Source organism: Anthonomus grandis, chromosome 14 (genome assembly GCF_022605725.1).
Source record: "Anthonomus grandis grandis chromosome 14, icAntGran1.3, whole genome shotgun sequence".
NCBI lineage: Eukaryota > Metazoa > Arthropoda > Insecta > Coleoptera > Curculionidae > Anthonomus > Anthonomus grandis.
Genome location: NC_065559.1, coordinates 848,742 through 864,862, shown reverse-complemented (window position 1 = coordinate 864,862; position 16,121 = coordinate 848,742). Strand labels below are relative to the sequence as shown.

General features: G+C 36.5%; 1 long non-coding RNA gene across 3 annotated transcripts; it reads left to right on the top strand.

Moving 5' to 3' along the window:
- Positions 1-5,772: 5,772 nt before the first annotated feature.
- Positions 5,773-14,535, top strand: LOC126744479 (uncharacterized). Of its 3 annotated transcripts, none has more exons than XR_007663204.1 (3): positions 5,773-6,260; positions 6,993-7,201; positions 14,180-14,535. It is a non-coding gene; the product is annotated as an uncharacterized LOC126744479 (long non-coding RNA). The 3 variants fall into 3 exon arrangements; XR_007663202.1 differs by lacking the exon at positions 5,773-6,260 and adding an exon at positions 6,490-6,626; XR_007663203.1 differs by lacking the exons at positions 5,773-6,260; positions 14,180-14,535 and adding exons at positions 6,490-6,626; positions 12,349-12,709.
- Positions 14,536-16,121: the final 1,586 nt, after the last annotated feature.

Below are 16,121 nucleotides of genomic sequence, written 5' to 3'. Positions count from 1 at the left end.
TATGGTAATTTTTAGCTTGAAAAGGTTTTTACCTAATTCATATACAAAGTGTCCTATATTGAAAGATTTGCAAAAATAGCTTGGAAATCATAGTAAAAAATATAGAGATATAATTTAAACAGTCCATTTGTACTACAAACCTCAAATATGGTGAGCAATGAACCCTGAAGGACAAAACTGAAATCAAGTGCTCTTGCTATAGTAGTTTTTAATTTCAAATGAAGTGGTTCTTACAGAATTTATTTACAAATTGTTCTACTTTAAGTGTTTACACTTGAATATTCCAAAGTAAAAGCAAAAATATCTTGGAATATTAAGGAATAATTAAAGTACCCAAAAGCATTTTGTCGAAACAATGGACAGGTAACTCAGATTCAAGCTCAGATAGTACAATACCCACAAAAATCATTTATATATGAAATTATTCGTTAATAAACGCCCTTACTTTGAGTAAAAACCAGTATCGTCTTAAGCCTCAACTGCCTGGAAGAATCAATAAATTACTTTAAATGCAATCGCAATAATTGATTTATTTTTTCGTGGCAGTTTAAATGATGATAATATAGTTATGAAAGGTTCACTAACTGGCATTTTATAACCACAAATATTTTCAGAGATATTATCAGATGTCAACTTTTAGAGAAAATATTTTATAAGCAATCCAGATTCTAAGCAGCCAGATAAACATCGTGACGATAGACACTAATGTAATAATCAAAATCGGTTAATATTGAAAACAACCCTAACAGCAACATGCAATTTCTGAATATCAAAAATACCCCTTCACACTGCCAACTGTTGCAAAATAGAAAACTCGCCAATAAAAGTAGATATAATATTTTAAACTACATACACGACAACTGCCAATGATGATCAGAATTCAAATTGTTTAACCAGTTCAAGAGCAAACTTAAGTCATTTGATAACCTTAAGGAATACTTTGCATAAAATAATTATCAGTGATTTCTTTTTCTTTGTTGTAATTTTAGTATTTAACTTCTCATTTGATTTATGCTAATAGTAACAAAAGTATATGATTGTCTCTAAAGCACCAACTGCCTGGAAAACTTAATCAAAAATTAATTTATTTCTTCCAGGCAGTTGATGTGACGGTTTTAACAGAGTTTAGTCATAAACAACCACAACAATCGGGCCATCATCAGATCTGTAATAGAAAACTTTCAAGAGGACACTTACCGTCAACACAACATTCACAATATAAACATTTAATGACTAGCAAAAAAGTAACATTAAAATGAATAATATTAGGTAAGTATTAAAATATATATAAATTGGACGGATAGTTACATCTAGAAATAAATAAAATACATATATCAAATAGTGATACAAATCACAGATTACTCATTAATGCTATGTTAAAAATAACAAACATAAAAGGCATTCGTTAGTACACAATACACTGTATGTACTACATGATAAAATTATTGGTCTACTATATTGTTAAAAATAAAGCCCGATGATCATTTATACCAATGAAATTAAGGCTTTAATTGCTTATCTCCAGAGATTCTAAAAGATCATTCAGTGATTACTCTTATTACATGCATGTAATAAGTTTTATAATATATGGAGAGAAATTAGGTTTTCTATTGTAGGTCTGATGATATCCTTAAGGCGAAACATGTCATCATGAGTATTACATTAAAGGCACTAACTGATAGTGTGGATTTAGTTTCATTTTGACCTGAATTAAAAATCAATACCTATCTTAGAAAACGATGGATGATTTTTTTGAATGTTTTACACAAATAATTTAAATAGTTTGGAAACTATAGTAAAAAATATAGAGGAATTAAAAACATTCAAGGTGGCCAATTTGTTCCAAAAACCGCAAATCTGGTGAACACTGGGACTTGGAGGAGAACACTATTTGTTCTAATTCAGAGAGTATTTGACTCACAAAAATGGTTCATATATCAAATTATTCCTCAAAAAACGCGTTATGTTTGAATGAGAGCCCCACTTTAGATAACTCAAAAAGCTTTCAAGCTATGCTCAATAATGTAAAAAATTTAGTTTTTTAGATTACTCAGAAACCAACTGTTCTTGCTATGGTAATTTTTTATCTTGAAATTAAATCATGGTTTCTACAAAGTGGTTACCTTAATATTGTAAAGAAATTGCAAGAATATTTTGAAAACTATATTAAAAAACGTTGAGGAATAAATTGAAATAGTTAAAAAGTCTCAAATTTAGTGGAGCAACGGACAGGTAAAACTGGTTCTAGATCACACAGTACTATACAAAAATCGTTCATACATACAAATATTAGTCTTAAACGATCTCAGTACTCGAAAAAGGGTAAAATTGCTTCAACTGCCTGGAAGAATCAAGGAATTACTTTGAATGCATACCATTGAAGTGCCTTGAATACTTTTCAAAAGATTCCTAAAAAACTTTGTGACACCAAAATGGCTCCAGTTAACTTAATTTTTTTCTTAGAAGTTTTTTTCGTAGAATTAATCTATAAGGAGTCGTTTATTAGACTGTAAACTTCCAGGCAGTTTAACTGATCATAATTTAGTTATGAAAGTCTCCACTAATCTAAAAGCATCAACTGGCTGGAAAACTTAACCAAGAATTGATTTAGTTCTTCCAGGCAGTTGACGTGTGGATTTTAAAAGAGTTTAGTCATAAAAGACTTCAGTAAACACAAAGAAGAGTAAAATAGTGCCCCAACTGCCTGGAAGATTGAAAAAAATATTTTTAATGAAGATCATTAAAGTGCCTCGAATGCTTTTCAAGTGATAAACTTAAAAATATGTATGAGAAACTTACCATGACACCAAAATCGCTCCAGTTAACTTAATTTTCCTCTTAGAACTAAGTTTTTTACATAGAATTAATCTATAAGGAATCGTTTATTAGACTGTGAAAGAATTACAAAAATATCTTAAACGGTTTAAAATTGTATGTATAATAGCTCAAATCTGTTTGTAATAAAGCTTTCTACTGCCTTTATATTAAGTGCCAGGGTCAAGGGGGGGACTACAGAAACTTCTCAAAATTGTTTTATAGAATGTTTACGTTCATTCCTTGTAGTAATTTATTCGCGTTATACATTATATTAAAGTGTCGATTTGATTTTATTATTTAAACTGCATTTTATTTATTGCTGCAACGTAAGTATAATTGAGCCTTCATGTTTTTATTTGTCCTCTGAATTTTCCTTTTTCACAAGTTGTGTTGTAAACATTTCAGGTTTACGGGGTTAAAAATCCTATTCAGGTTGGCAAAGGCAACTTTTTATTATCTCCTTTGCATTTTTTGTCACCTTTTTTATCTGATGTGGATGTGCTAGTACTTTTCTCTTTTAGACTGTTTTCTTGTGATTTAGAGTAAAACTTACGTACGTGGGTCTTAACTATGAGTTTAATTAAATATCTGTAAAAGCAGGCTCAGACTATAGAAACGGTAAAAACACAATTATATTATTATTATATATAAAATTAATGACGTTTTTTAGGTTTCAAAACAGTTTTTGGTTCTTTTTTTAAACATCTGATTATTAACATAATAATACACATTTTTCCAGGGATCTGCTGCAACTAGTTTAAAAACATTGTAATTTCTTCCCAAGTATTGAGTTGCGTAACTAACGGGGGCTGGTTCCTGAAGTATTACACCCACATAAATGGTTCATATATGAAATTATTCCACAAAAAAGCTTTTTAACTATGCACCACAATCTAGTGTTCTTGCTATGGTAATTTTTGACTTGAAATAAAATGGTTTTTACAGAATGCATCTAGAATTTAAAAGAATTGCACAAAAAATCAACAAAAACGCAAAAAAGTATTTATTGAAACTGACTGAGTTGATTCTTGTCATTAATATTTTCGTTAATAATGCCAATCGGTATGACTATTGCCATCAATTCCCAATAGGGCTATTACTACCCAATAGTGCCATTAGTAAATCAATGAAAATAATGTAAAATTCATATCAAATATTGGTTTTATTAATCGAATGCATGTTGTATTATAAAAATATAGTTATGAAGTGTAACATAATCTTATATAACGTGCTTTGATAGAAATTCGCGATTCGGAATGCCTTATACAAACTCTGAGAGCAGCTTTTATTTTTTCGATTTCTTGTTTTGATGTCCAATTATTTTGCGTTGTAAATTTAATTCTACTTTCAATAGTACGATAAACAGCTCACATTTAACTGATGCGGCACTATTCATCACTTAATGCTACTGATAAGGCATTAGTAAACCACTACTGAGTGTCCAATAGTGCACTATCAGTGTTCAAAAGTTTTTCATCAGTTGTAAACTATAGTAAACAACACTGAGGACAATTAAAACAATCAAAGTACTCCATTTGTTTGAAAAATCACAAATCTGTCATCGAGCACTGGAACTTGGAGCGCAAAACTTGATCTACCTCAGTATACGAAATTTTACCTTAGAAAACAGATTATTTTTGAGTAAAAGCCTCATTTAAATAACTTAATAATCTAAAAACTTTACTGATAAAATTACCCCGAAATTGTGGTAATTTTTGGCCACTTTAATATCTTGAAGGAATTGCAAAAAAAGAAGAATAAAGTACTGAATAGTCAATTTTGATGGGCAAAACTGGTTGTAGCTCAGACAGTACTATACCTACAAAAATCGTTCATATATAAAATTATTAGTTAGAAAACGCCCTTACTTTGAATAAATAGCAGTTTAATCTTAAACGACCTCAGTAGTCAGAAAAATTGGTAACTATTTCCTCAACTGCCTAGAAGAATCATGAAAAAAACTTGTTTCTTCCAGGCACTTGAACTAATGATAATTTAATCATAAAAGACCCTAGTAGTCTATAAAGCATCAGCTGCCTGAAAGACTTAATCCAGAATTGATTTACTTCTTCCAGGCAGTTGAAGTGTTGATGTTAAAAGAGTTTTATCATAAAAGACTTCAGTAGTCAGAAAAAGGCAAACTATTGCCTCCTGTCTGTAAAATTCAATAATTTACTTTGAATGTATACCAATAAAGTGCCTCTAATACTTTTCAAGTGAACCCTAAAAAATGTGTGACCAAATTACCATGAAACCAAAACTGCTCTAGTTAAGTTAATTTTCCTCTTAGGACTAACTCTTTTACATAGAGTTGGTAGAGGGGACTACAGAAATTTCTCAAAATTGTCTTATAGGATGTTTACGTTCATTCCTTGCAGTAATTTATTCGCGTTGTACATTATTAAAGTGTCGATTTGATTTTATTATTTAAACGGCGTTTAATTTATTGCATCTACATCATAAGTTGTTTGTTCTTCGACGATTTTTGTTGTAGTTATTTGAATAACTAACAAGTGGGTTGTTCCTGAAATATTATACCCACAAAAATGGTTTATGTATGAAATTGTTCCATAAAAACGCATTTCCCTTGATTAAATACTTTTCTTTATTGGAGAGTATGAAATAATTCTCAAAGGATTCTTAAAAAAAACTATGAGGCTTGATGATAAAATATCTATCTACTCTATTAGAAATCCTTGAATGTCTGAAGAAAAACAAGTTATAGAGTTAAATATTAAGCAATATTCATCTACTGGACAAAACGTAGAAACTCGGAAGATAGAAGAAGCTAAGGATATGGATACAAATCGTAATGAAAAATGAATCGAAATATAAAAGTTACTCTAATTCGCATTTTTTACAGATCGCTACCTCTATAAAATAACTTTAGGAATGTTCAATAAATGAATGAATGTTCAAGGTCGTAGCTTCTATGATAGCCGAGTTATGGCATTTTTGATGCCCATTTTTGGCCTCAAAAACGGACGTCGAAAACGACTTTTTCAGGATTTTCAAAGTGCTCTCATTCCCTTAGTTCTGCTCGGATCCTGTTATAACCCGGTGTTTTCGTAATCTAGGTGACCCAAATAAGACGCTGGTGTACTTAGTTTGATTTCGAAAAAAATCAATTTTTGGTGAAAAAAATCGATACGGGGGGGTATACCCGAAAAATGAAAAAACCCAAACTTTGAAGGTCGATATCTCGGCTTCTATGGGAGCTATCGGGAAAATTCCAACGGTTTTCTCTTAGTTTCGTCGTTCTAAATCCAACGAGACCATCCGCAAGGTCGTAGCTTTTACGATAGCCGAGATATGGCATTTTTGATGCCCATTTTTGGCCTCAAAAACGGACGTCGAAAACGACTTTTTCAGGATTTTCAAAGTGCTCTCATTCCCTTAGTTCTGCTCGGATCCTGTTATAACCCGGTGTTTTCGTAATCTAGGTGACCCAAATAAGACGCTGGTGTACTTAGTTTGATTTCGAAAAAAATCAATTTTTGGTGAAAAAAATCGATACGGGGGGGTATACCCGAAAAATGAAAAAACCCAAACTTTGAAGGTCGATATCTCGGCTTCTATGGGAGCTATCGGGAAAATTCCAACGGATTTGTCTTAGTTTCGTCGTTCTAAATCCAACGAGACTATCCGCAAGGTCGTAGCTTTTACGATAGCCAAGATATGGCATTTTTGATGCCCATTTTTGGCCTCAAAAACGGACGTCGAAAACGACTTTTTCAGGATTTTCAAAGTGCTCTCATTCCCTTAGTTCTGCTCGGATCCTGTTATAACCCGGTGTTTTCGTAATCTAGGTGACCCAAATAAGACGCTGGTGTACTTAGTTTGATTTCGAAAAAAATCAATTTTTGGTGAAAAAAATCGATACGGGGGGGTATACCCGAAAAATGAAAAAACCCAAACTTTGAAGGTCGATATCTCGGCTTCTATGGGAGCTATCGGGAAAATTCCAACGGATTTGTCTTAGTTTCGTCGTTCTAAATCCAACGAGACTATCCGCAAGGTCGTAGCTTTTACGATAGCCAAGATATGGCATTTTTGATGCCCATTTTTGGCCTCAAAAACGGACGTCGAAAACGACTTTTTCAGGATTTTCAAAGTGCTCTCATTCCCTTAGTTCTGCTCGGATCCTGTTATAACCCGGTGTTTTCGGAATCTAGGTGACCCAAATAAGACGCTGGTATACTTAGTTTGATTTCGAAAAAAATCAATTTTTGGTGAAAAAATTCGATACGGGGGGGTATACCCGAAAAATGAAAAAACCCAAACTTTGAAGGTCGATATCTCGGCTTCTATGGGAGCTATCGGGAAAATTCCAACGGTTTTGTCTTAGTTTCGTCGTTCTGAATCCAACGAGACCATCCGCAAGGTCGTAGCTTTTACGATAGCCAAGATATGGCATTTTTGATGCCCATTTTTGGCCTCAAAAACGGACGTCGAAAACGACTTTTTCAGGATTTTCAAAGTGCTCTCATTCCCTTAGTTCTGCTCGGATCCTGTTATAACCCGGTGTTTTCGTAATCTAGGTGACCCAAATAAGACGCTGGTATACTTAGTTTGATTTCGAAAAAAATCAATTTTTGGTGAAAAAATTCGATACGGGGGGGTATACCCGAAAAATGAAAAAACCCAAACTTTGAAGGTCGATATCTCGGCTTCTATGGGAGCTATCGGGAAAATTCCAACGGTTTTGTCTTAGTTTCGTCGTTCTGAATCCAACGAGACCATCCGCAAGGTCGTAGCTTTTACGATAGCCAAGATATGGCATTTTTGATGCCCATTTTTGGCCTCAAAAACGGACGTCGAAAACGACTTTTTCAGGATTTTCAAAGTGCTCTCATTCCCTTAGTTCTGCTCGGATCCTGTTATAACCCGGTGTTTTCGGAATCTAGGTGACCCAAATAAGACGCTGGTATACTTAGTTTGATTTCGAAAAAAATCAATTTTTGGTGAAAAAAATCGATACGGGGGGGTATACCCGAAAAATGAAAAAACCCAAACTTTGAAGGTCGATATCTCGGCTTCTATGGGAGCTATCGGGAAAATTCCAACGGTTTTCTCTTAGTTTCGTCGTTCTAAATCCAACGAGACCATCCGCAAGGTCGTAGCTTTTACGATAGCCAAGATATGGCATTTTTGATGCCCATTTTGGCCTCAAAAACGGACGTCGAAAACGACTTTTTCAGGATTTTCAAAGTGCTCTCATTCCCTTAGTTCTGCTCGGATCCTGTTATAACCCGGTGTTTTCGTAATCTAGGTGACCCAAATAAGACGCTGGTGTACTTAGTTTGATTTCGAAAAAAATCAATTTTTGTTGAAAAAAATCGATACGGGGGGGTATACCCGAAAAATGAAAAAAACCCAAACTTTGAAGGTCGATATCTCGGCTTCTATGGGAGCTATCGGGAAAATTCCAACGGTTTTCTCTTAGTTTCGTCGTTCATAAATCCAACGAGACCATCCGCAAGGTCGTAGCTTTTACGATAGCCAAGATATGGCATTTTTGATGCCCATTTTTTGGCCTCAAAAACGGACGTCGAAAACGACTTTTTCAGGATTTTCAAAGTGCTCTCATTCCCTTAGTTCTGCTCGGATCCTGTTATAACCCGGTGTTTTCGTAATCTAGGTGACCCAAATAAGACGCTGGTGTACTTAGTTTGATTTCGAAAAAAAATCAATTTTTGGTGAAAAAAATCGATACGGGGGGGTATACCCGAAAAATTGAAAAAACCCAAACTTTGAAGGTCGATATCTCGGCTTCTATGGGAGCTATCGGGAAAATTCCAACGGTTTTCTCTTAGTTTCGTCGTTCTAAATCCAACGAGACCAATCCGCAAGGTCGTAGCTTTTACGATAGCCGAGATATGGCATTTTTGATGCCCATTTTTGGCCTCAAAAACGGACGTCGAAAACGACTTTTTCAGGATTTTCAAAGTGCTCTCATTCCCTTAGTTCTGCACGGATATTGTTATAACCCGGTGTTTTCGTAATCTAGGTGACCCAAATAAGACGCTGGTATACTTAGTTTGATTTCGAAAAAAAATCAATTTTTGTTGAAAAAAAATCGATACGGGGGGGTATACCCGAAAAATGAAAAAACCCAAACTTTGAAGGTCGATATCTCGGCTTCTATGGGAGCTATCGGGAAAATTCCAACGGTTTTGTCTTAGTTTCGTCATTCTGAATCCAACGAGACCATCCGCAAGGTCGTAGCTTTTAAGATAGCCGAGATATGGCATTTTTGATGCCCATTTTTGGCCTCAAAAACGGACGTCGAAAACGACTTTTTTCCAGGATTTTCAAAGTGCTCTCATTCCCTTAGTTCTGCTCGGATCCTGTTATAACCCGGTGTTTTCGTAATCTAGGTGACCCAAATAAGACGCTGGTGTACTTAGTTTGATTTCGAAAAAAATCAATTTTTGGTGAAAAAAATCGATACGGGGGGGTATACCCGAAAAATGAAAAAACCCAAACTTTGAAGGTCGATATCTCGGCTTCTATGGGAGCTATCGGGAAAATTCCAACGGTTTTCTCTTAGTTTCGTCGTTCTAAATTCCAACGAGACCATCCGCAAGGTCGTAGCTTTTACGATAGCCGAGATATGGCATTTTTGATGCCCATTTTTGGCCTCAAAAAACGGACGTCGAAAACGACTTTTTCAGGATTTTCAAAGTGCTCTCATTCCCTTAGTTCTGCTCGGATCCTGTTATAACCCGGTGTTTTCGTAATCTAGATGATGAGAATAACATCGCTGGTATACTTAGATTGATTTCGAAAAAAATCAATTTATGGTGAAAAAATTCGATACGGGGGGGTATACCCGAAAAATGAAAAAACCCAAAACTTTGAAGGTCGATATCTCGGCTTCTATTGGGAGCTATCGGGAAAATTCCAACGGTTTTCTCTTAGTTTCGTCGTTCTAAATCCAACGAGACCATCCGCAAGGTCGTAGCTTTTACGATAGCCAAGATATGGCATTTTTGATGCCCATTTTTGGCTTCAAAAACGGACGTCGAAAACGACTTTTTCAGGATTTTCAAAGTGCTCTCATTCCCTTAGTTCTGCTCGGATCCTGTTATAACCCGGTGTTTTCGTAATCTAGATGATGAGAATAACACGCTGGTATACTTAGTTTGATTTCGAAAAAAATCAATTTTTGGTGAAAAAATTCGATACGGGGGGGTATACCCGAAAAATGAAAAAACCCAAACTTTGAAGGTCGATATCTCGGCTTCTATGGGAGCTATCGGGAAAATTCCAACGGTTTTCTCTTAGTTTCGTCGTTCTAAAATCCAACGAGACCATCCGCAAGGTCGTAGCTTTTACGATAGCCAAGATATGGCATTTTTGATGCCCATTTTTGGCTTCAAAAACGGACGTCGAAAACGACTTTTTCAGGATTTTCAAAGTGCTCTCATTCCCTTAGTTCTGCTCGGATATTGTTATAACCCGGTGTTTTCGTAATCTATGATGATGAGAATAACACGCTGGTATACTTAGTTTGATTTCGAAAAAAATTCAATTTTTGGTGAAAAAATCGATACGGGGGGGTATACCCGAAAAATGAAAAAACCCAAACATTTGAAGGTCGATATCTCGGCTTCTATGGGAGCTATCGGGAAAAATTCCAACGGTTTTCTCTTAGTTTTCGTCGTTCTAAATCCAACGAGACATCCGCAAGGTCGTAGCTTTTACCGATAGCCGAGATATGGCATTTTTGATGCCCATATTTTGGCCTCAAAAACGGACGTCGAAAACGACTTTTTCAGGATTTTCAAAGTGCTCTCATTCCCTTAGTTCTGCTCGGATCCTGTTATAACCCGGTGTTTTCGTAATCTAGGTGACCCCAATTAAGACGCTGGTATACTTAGTTTGATTTCGAAAAAAAATCAATTTTTTGGTGAAAAAATTCGATACGGGGGGGTATACCCGAAAAATGAAAAAACCCAAACTTTGAAGGTCGATATCTCGGCTTCTATGGGAGTTATCAGTGAAATTCCAACGGTTTTGTCTTAGTTTCGTCGTTCTGAATCCAACGAGACCATCCGCAAGGTCGTAGCTTTTAAGATAGCCGAGATATGGCATTTTTGATGCCCATTTTTGGCCTCAAAAACGGACGTCGAAAACGACTTTTTCAGGATTTTCAAAGTGCTCTCATTCCCTTAGTTCTGCTCGGATCCCGTTATAACCCGGTGTTTTCGTAATCTAGGTGACCCAAATAAGACGCTGGTATACTTAGTTTGATTTCGAAAAAAATCAATTTTTGGTGAAAAAAATCGATACGGGGGGGTATACCCGAAAAATGAAAAAACCCAAACTTTGAAGGTCGATATCTCGGCTTCTATGGGAGCTATCGGGAAAATTCCAACGGTTTTCTCTTAGTTTCGTCGTTCTAAATCCAACGAGACCATCCGCAAGGTCGTAGCTTTTACGATAGCCAAGATATGGCATTTTTGATGCCCATTTTTGGCCTCAAAAACGGACGTCGAAAACGACTTTTTCAGGATTTTCAAAGTGCTCTCATTCCCTTAGTTCTGCTCGGATCCTGTTATAACCCGGTGTTTTCGTAATTTAGGTGACCCAAATAAGACGTTGGTGTACTTAGTTTAGATTTCGAAAAAAATCAATTTTTGGTGAAAAAAATCGATACGGGGGGGTATACCCGAAAAATGAAAAAACCCAAACTTTGAAGGTCGATATCTCGGCTTCTATGGGAGCTATCGGGAAAATTCCAACGGTTTTCTCTTAGTTTCGTCGTTCTAAATCCAACGAGACCATCCGCAAGGTCGTAGCTTTTACGATAGCCGAGATATGGCATTTTTGATGCCCATTTTTGGCCTCAAAAACGGACGTCGAAAACGACTTTTTCAGGATTTTCAAAGTGCTCTCATTCCCTTAGTTCTGCTCGGATCCTGTTATAACCCGGTGTTTTCGTAATCTAGATGATGAGAATAACACGCTGGTATACTTAGTTTGATTTCGAAAAAAATCAATTTTTGGTGAAAACACATTCGTGAGGGGGTATACCCGAAAAATGAAAAAACCCAAACTTTGAAGGTCGATATCTCGGCTTCTATGGGAGCTATCGGGAAAATTCCAACGGTTTTCTCTTAGTTTCGTCGTTCTAAATCCAACGAGACCATCCGCAAGGTCGTAGCTTTTACGATAGCCAAGATATGGCATTTTTGATGCCCATTTTTGGCCTCAAAAACGGACGTCGAAAACGACTTTTTCAGGATTTTCAAAGTGCTCTCATTCCCTTAGTTCTGCTCGGATCCCGTTATAACCCGGTGTTTTCGTAATCTAGGTGACCCAAATAAGACGCTGGTATACTTAGTTTGATTTCGAAAAAAATCAATTTTTGGTGAAAAAAATCGATACGGGGGGGTATACCCGAAAAATGAAAAAACCTAAACTTTGAAGGTCGATATCTCGGCTTCTATGGGAGCTATCGGGAAAATTCCAACGGTTTTCTCTTAGTTTCGTCGTTCTAAATCCAACGAGACCATCCGCAAGGTCGTAGCTTTTACGATAGCCGAGATATGGCATTTTTGATGCCCATTTTTGGCCTCAAAAACGGACGTCGAAAACGACTTTTTCAGGATTTTCAAAGTGCTCTCATTCCCTTAGTTCTGCTCGGATCCTGTTATAACCCGGTGTTTTCGTAATCTAGGTGACCCAAATAAGACGCTGGTATACTTAGTTTGATTTCGAAAAAAAATCAATTTTTGGTGAAAAAATTCGATACGGGGGGGTATACCCGAAAAATGAAAAAACCCAAACTTTGAAGGTCGATATCTCGGCTTCTATGGGAGTTATCAGTGAAATTCCAACGGTTTTGTCTTAGTTTCGTCGTTCTGAATCCAACGAGACCATCCGCAAGGTCGTAGCTTTTAAGATAGCCGAGATATGGCATTTTTGATGCCCATTTTTGGCCTCAAAAACGGACGTCGAAAACGACTTTTTCAGGATTTTCAAAGTGCTCTCATTCCCTTAGTTCTGCTCGGATCCCGTTATAACCCGGTGTTTTCGTAATCTAGGTGACCCAAATAAGACGCTGGTATACTTAGTTTGATTTCGAAAAAAATCAATTTTTGGTGAAAAAAATCGATACGGGGGGGTATACCCGAAAAATGAAAAAACCCAAACTTTGAAGGTCGATATCTCGGCTTCTATGGGAGCTATCGGGAAAATTCCAACGGTTTTCTCTTAGTTTCGTCGTTCTAAATCCAACGAGACCATCCGCAAGGTCGTAGCTTTTACGATAGCCAAGATATGGCATTTTTGATGCCCATTTTTGGCCTCAAAAACGGACGTCGAAAACGACTTTTTCAGGATTTTCAAAGTGCTCTCATTCCCTTAGTTCTGCTCGGATCCTGTTATAACCCGGTGTTTTCGTAATTTAGGTGACCCAAATAAGACGTTGGTGTACTTAGTTTGATTTCGAAAAAAATCAATTTTTGGTGAAAAAAATCGATACGGGGGGGTATACCCGAAAAATGAAAAAACCCAAACTTTGAAGGTCGATATCTCGGCTTCTATGGGAGCTATCGGGAAAATTCCAACGGTTTTCTCTTAGTTTCGTCGTTCTAAATCCAACGAGACCATCCGCAAGGTCGTAGCTTTTACGATAGCCGAGATATGGCATTTTTGATGCCCATTTTTGGCCTCAAAAACGGACGTCGAAAACGACTTTTTCAGGATTTTCAAAGTGCTCTCATTCCCTTAGTTCTGCTCGGATCCTGTTATAACCCGGTGTTTTCGTAATCTAGATGATGAGAATAACACGCTGGTATACTTAGTTTGATTTCGAAAAAAATCAATTTTTGGTGAAAAAATTCGATACGGGGGGGTATACCCGAAAAATGAAAAAACCCAAACTTTGAAGGTCGATATCTCGGCTTCTATGGGAGCTATCGGGAAAATTCCAACGGTTTTCTCTTAGTTTCGTCGTTCTAAATCCAACGAGACCATCCGCAAGGTCGTAGCTTTTACGATAGCCAAGATATGGCATTTTTGATGCCCATTTTTGGCCTCAAAAACGGACGTCGAAAACGACTTTTTCAGGATTTTCAAAGTGCTCTCATTCCCTTAGTTCTGCTCGGATCCCGTTATAACCCGGTGTTTTCGTAATCTAGGTGACCCAAATAAGACGCTGGTATACTTAGTTTGATTTCGAAAAAAATCAATTTTTGGTGAAAAAAATCGATACGGGGGGGTATACCCGAAAAATGAAAAAACCTAAACTTTGAAGGTCGATATCTCGGCTTCTATGGGAGCTATCGGGAAAATTCCAACGGTTTTCTCTTAGTTTCGTCGTTCTAAATCCAACGAGACCATCCGCAAGGTCGTAGCTTTTACGATAGCCGAGATATGGCATTTTTGATGCCCATTTTTGGCCTCAAAAACGGACGTCGAAAACGACTTTTTCAGGATTTTCAAAGTGCTCTCATTCCCTTAGTTCTGCTCGGATCCTGTTATAACCCGGTGTTTTCGTAATCTAGGTGACCCAAATAAGACGCTGGTATACTTAGTTTGATTTCGAAAAAAAATCAATTTTTGGTGAAAAAATTCGATACGGGGGGGTATACCCGAAAAATGAAAAAACCCAAACTTTGAAGGTCGATATCTCGGCTTCTATGGGAGTTATCAGTGAAATTCCAACGGTTTTGTCTTAGTTTCGTCGTTCTGAATCCAACGAGACCATCCGCAAGGTCGTAGCTTTTAAGATAGCCGAGATATGGCATTTTTGATGCCCATTTTTGGCCTCAAAAACGGACGTCGAAAACGACTTTTTCAGGATTTTCAAAGTGCTCTCATTCCCTTAGTTCTGCTCGGATCCCGTTATAACCCGGTGTTTTCGTAATCTAGGTGACCCAAATAAGACGCTGGTATACTTAGTTTGATTTCGAAAAAAATCAATTTTTGGTGAAAAAAATCGATACGGGGGGGTATACCCGAAAAATGAAAAAACCCAAACTTTGAAGGTCGATATCTCGGCTTCTATGGGAGCTATCGGGAAAATTCCAACGGTTTTGTCTTAGTTTCGTCGTTCTGAATCCAACGAGACCATCCGCAAGGTCGTAGCTTTTACGATAGCCGAGATATGGCATTTTTGATGCCCATTTTTGGCCTCAAAAACGGACGTCGAAAACGACTTTTTCAGGATTTTCAAAGTGCTCTCATTCCCTTAGTTCTGCTCGGATATTGTTATAACCCGGTGTTTTCGTAATCTAGGTGACCCAAATAAGACGCTGGTATACTTAAATTTTAATATACTATAATTTTAAAAAATATGTATTATTTAATATTTATTCTGGAAGAGAACCAGGTACCCTTGATGGCACCCTAGGTGAACGAGTAGTAAAAAAAAATGACAGAAACTTTAAAAGATAACCAGGTACTTATTTGTTATGACCGTTTTTTTACTTCTGTAAATTTAATGAACACTTTCCCTCAAGTTGGAACTTGCATAGCCACTCGAGAGAATATGCCGAAATTTGATAAAAAGACAGTGAAAAGAAGAGACATGCAGTGTCTTTGCAATAATTACTATGGATACTAAAGAAGTAATGTTCCTGAGTAACTGTCATACTGATCATGTAGTTGAGGTTGCAAGGACTGGTAAAGATAGTAAAAAAATTACACTAAGTTGTCCCGAAGCAATACACACATATAATTCCTTTATGGGGGGGCGTAGACCTGTCCGGTCAACTTACAAGCCTATATGACATTGAGCGCAAGTCATTAAAATGGTGGAAAAAAGTTTATTACAAGCTATTGTTAACCATAGCAGTTAATGCTTGGATAATCTTCAAGGAACTTCGTAACAGAGATGCTCCGTTTCTGACATACTTGGTAAATCTGGCAGAACAACTGATAGGAATTAAAAGCTTTAATTCGCAAGATGGATAGATCATTTGGTAGGATAGTGTGGTCCTCTAAAAATATGATTAATGTTGGAGACCTTCTACCTATCCTTTCAAAAATCAAAAGAAGATGCCGTCGTTGTGCCCAGCAAAAAGTAGAAAAAAGGACGGTCATGTTATGCTCCGTCTGTGACGTACCACTATGTAAAGAATGTTTCTCATCTTATCACTCCTTATGTTGTATTTCTTTGAAAAAAATAAATAATATGATTTTCTTGATCTTGGTTTATTTTACTATTGGGACATATAAAACCCAAACAAATATACGGCTGGGACATATATAGCCCACACTATACTTAGGTTAAAAAAAAAATAAACTTAAGCTATTTTTGTCATTGCGGTAGGTACTAATAAAGAAAT